At 35.5% G+C, this 4456-nt stretch overlaps 1 protein-coding gene across 1 annotated transcript in view; it reads left to right on the plus strand.

Moving 5' to 3' along the window:
• Positions 1 to 594: 594 nt before the first annotated feature.
• Positions 595 to 4456, plus strand: part of LOC107707770 (protein NLRC3-like) — a 21439-nt gene continuing 17577 nt past the window's right edge. The window contains exon 1 of the mRNA XM_016511871.1: positions 595 to 671. The gene's annotated coding sequence lies outside the window, so the exon portion shown is untranslated. The remainder of the gene's footprint in view (positions 672 to 4456) is intronic.

Consider the following 4456-nt stretch of genomic DNA (forward strand, 5'->3'; position numbering starts at 1 on the left):
TATACACAGTATATATATATATATATATATATTATATATATATATTTTTTTTACATTTATGTTATTTTTTAAATGAAAATTTAAATATTTTGTTGTTAATAATCATTATGCTACATAGTTCATGATCTATTAAAGATTTCCAAAGCTGAATGTCTGACAAATATCAAATGTCAAGCAAACTTGATCTCTGTAAACATTTTTGACACATTCAAGTGAATGTGTAGTTCATGGATTAACAAGTAAGACCCATATGTATTACTGACTGGTAATATTGTGTTTTCACTGGTAATATGAGGGATTCCAGAATCTAATCCATCCAAATACAGCTTATTATGACTTTTTATAACTCCCCACACAATAAAACTGATGCCCAGTGTCTGACTGCCAAGTATGTAAACATGTGGATAAGTACGCATGGAGAGTTCATATGTTTAATAAAAATAAAAAAAAATGAGAAGGGTGAGTAGCACACTCATATACCTGACATTGGCCAATCGCAGCCCTCTGCTTTGAGGATCGACCAATCACAGTAGGAACAATGCTTGCTATCTGATCCTTCACAGTCAGGGATAGAAATCGAAACCAAAAGTTTGAATCCTGCATTCGACAAGACACCATTTCAGAATGCTGTGAGCCAAAGCTTAGGCCTACAATTATTATCATAATTATTGGTAAGTTGTCATATAAATATCTTGACATTAGATGTGTGTGTGTATGTGTGTGTGTTATATTTATGGTCAAACTCAATCAAGAGTTTACTGCAAGGTATACTCGAGGCATCAGGCATAGTTAATGTATAAATAACACTTGTCATATAATGTATTACAAATTCATTTGAAATATGAATCTATGCAGGTTTTTATGAGGTTTCTCAACATTCACATCGAGGTCAATGTGTGTTATATTTTGTATTTCCCCCAGTGTCGTATCAACGGGTTGGTTGGGGCCTTCAGAGGAAATGGGGGCATAGATACTGTTTTCTCTAGCTTCTTTGCAGCAGAGAAAACATAATGGTGTATTGGTAACAGAGTAGTGCGTAGAACAATATATGAGATTACTATTTACAAAATAAATACTGAACGACGGCATTTCTAGGTTCTTTTTGCACCCCAGAAATTAATTGCATAATATTCTATGGGCATTTCATTCAAATTAAGATGAAATAAGCTCTGGCCTATTAAACAAAGTCAGTTACCCAGCTAGGTTTGAGTTTAGATTGAGCAAACTCTAGTTGGTTTCAATATGTTTTTTTTTAGCTGTGTTCATCGCCATGGTAAATTTTTATGTTACATGCTAACCCCCTCCAGAGCAGGTTTTATTCTAGGTAAGGGATTGCAAACCAAACTGTGAGCAAACATGTATCTGACAAAATATGGTCACTGCTAATAATTTAGTATATATTATATCCCTAATGCATTACACATATCAATTCTATTCTGACCATTAATATTAAGCTTTTAATTTAAATTAACATAAATTTATAGATATGAATACAGGCTTTTCGATTATACAGTATAAAGCTTTTAAAATGGCTAAACATTTTTCTTTTATGCTCTTTGTGAACCTATTTAAATTATTCATTAAATAACTTCAGTTTCACTTGCATTAATATAGATATTCTTTTTTAGCTGTCTTCTTAACTTTTTTCTGCAACAGCAGTTTTTTCCTGCCTTGAAAATGCCTTTGAATTCATAATATCTTTCATAACAATCTCTTAATCTTCAGCAGAGAAGTGAATTTCACGACTCTCTCATGAGAAGAATCAAGCTGATGCAGCGTTGCCAACTCTCACGAATCTGGCATAAGACGCACACTTTCAGGCTCTGTCTCACGCTGCACTGCCCAAGTAAATCTCACACCAAATTAAAAAAGCCAACATGCTTGTGAATCATGACATCAACAGCTTGTAACAAATATGTCCATTTACTTCAAGAAAGCCATAAATTTAATGACCATAGCATTTTAGTTAGCAAGAAAAATTATCTATGAGAGGAGTATATTACATATTTATTATATTTTTTACTCTTATATCATTAAAATATTATATTATTGTTATAAAAACAGTATTATATTCATTTGAGTTGTTAATTTTAACATTTAATAGCCAGCTGACAGAGCTCCCTGATTGTTTACAGCATTAGTTGAGAGATTTTTTTTCCTTGAGAAAAATGAACATCAAGCTACTGTACCTGAAATTTATCCAAATGAATTGAATATTGAAACAAGATCAGAATCAAATCAAAAGTTGATCTGAAATCATGAAATTTGTCCCACTTTAACAGGTCACTGTAGCACTGTTTATTAGATTAAAACACCCTGGCTTCTTTATACTTTTATCAGATCATGTGTTTTCTGCTTTTAAAACAACTTATTCATTGTATTAATAGTTCTAACTTTAGATTATGTCACAGAAAATGGGAAAATGTCATTAAGTGCTTAAACCAACCTTTTACTTTCGAACTCAATCACACACACACACACACACCTCCATAGGCGTAATGGTTTTTATTCTGTACATACTTTATTTTCTATACCCTTACACTAACCCACCCCTCACGAAAAACTAAATATATAGGTGACGTGTTTTATATATATATATATATATATATTGTATGGAGACTTCTAGTACTTACACATCTTTACTAATCATTTATTTATTATTTGTTCATGTTTTTGCTGTGCTAAATCTAAAGTTGATACTAATTATCATCTGTAAATATTTATAAACATTTACTATTAATCATTTAGAACCTTTATGGGAATTTGGAACCTTTTCAGCTACTGTAACAAAGTTTGAGTAAAGGATGATTAGCTGAGAGTATTTATATTCTTGCTAAAGACAAAAAACAAGACATAATAGCAACAAGAACATCATATCTTAAGAGAAGAGCTTTGCGTTGGTTAAAGATTTACGATAAAATATGATTTCAGAATTACAATTAACAAACCAGTCAAAAACATTTTTATCATATGGTATTAGGTAACAGTGAATCTAAGCAAACTTCCTTGTTCTTTGCAACAGTATTATTGTTGAAACAAGACAAAAGTCAAACCTGCTTCTTGTATGGTCTTGGTATATCATGAAGTATTCTTCCTAGTGCTCATATTTGTAGTAAAACTGTGGTTATACAAATTGTAATCAATACACCAAAAATCCATGGTTACTACACTTTTACTACAATAAAACCATGGTTAATTTTCGTAAGGGGTTGTCAACAATGTTGGTACATAAATGAGTGGTCTGAACATATTTAACCAGCGTAGTTCTTATTTCAGTCGTGTATGCGCACTTGTGCACTACTTATGTGCATCCCTGTTTATATACACAAGAAAACCAAGGCTAACAAGGGACAGGCAGAGGTGATTAGTTGCTATGGTTACTAACAAGTGTGGCTATGGAGACAAACAAGACAGCACAAGGAACAAGGCAAACAGGAATTAAACAGAGGAAGGGAACAGAAAAAATTGGAACCAAAAACACTACAACTTAAAAGTCCTTATATAAAAGACAGGGGAACACAAGACATGAATGTAACAGAGCCCCCTTTAACAAACACACACTTAAGTCCAGGAGGGAGGTGGACCAAAGGTGGATCAGGAGAAGGGATGGAAGGCCAGGCCCATGAGGTTGAAGAGGGTCCGGAGACAGAGGTGGAACAGGGAGCCAGGATGGAGCTGGAGGAACTGGTGACCAGGGCAGAGTTAGGGGCCGTTCACATGTCGCGCCTAAAAACGCGTGGAAAACGCTAGGCGCGCCGCTTTCTGCTTTTTTTCCAAAGCATTCGGGCACTTGCGCTCCGGAGGCGTCTGCCATTGCTAAGCAACCATGACCTCCGCTCTCCATGAAGACTCGGGAGTTTCAGCAAAGGATAAATGGATTTGCAGCACTAAAAATCGCTTGCAGTAGCTCTACTACTAAATTTATTTAAAAATGGCTATCCCTGTACAGCTATGATCAGCTGTTCCTTCATCTTGACTGAGCTTTCAATGTTGTTACAGGAAAGGATGAAGCTGATTGGTTGGTTCTTGTCACATGACCTGCGGTGCGCTTGCAGCATTCTGAAAAGTTTAAATGTTTTCATCTCGATGCGGTGCGGAAGCGCCTAAACAAAATTTGCGCGTCGCGACCGCGTCGCTTCCATTATGAGCACGCCTGCCACGCGTCTTCATTTGAAATAACGAACTTGAGCGTGCAAAAAACGTGATATGTGAATGGCCCCTTAGAGATCAAGAAGGAGCCGGCAGAGAAGGTGACCAGGGCAGAGCAGGAGGCCAGGGTGGAGAGAGGCACAGACCTTGTTACATGACAAGCTATGTTTCCATCCACCTATTTTTATGCGCATTTTGGATTATCGCATAAAAAACCGCTGGATGGAAACGCCAAGATGCGCATAAATTCTAAAAATGCGATTAAAAAACGTATGCGCACAACTGAGTAGGATAAACTTTTTATCCG

The sequence above is a fragment of the Sinocyclocheilus rhinocerous genome, unplaced genomic scaffold, assembly GCF_001515625.1.
Source record: "Sinocyclocheilus rhinocerous isolate Xijiao unplaced genomic scaffold, SAMN03320098_v1.1 scaffold1888, whole genome shotgun sequence".
NCBI lineage: Eukaryota > Metazoa > Chordata > Actinopteri > Cypriniformes > Cyprinidae > Sinocyclocheilus > Sinocyclocheilus rhinocerous.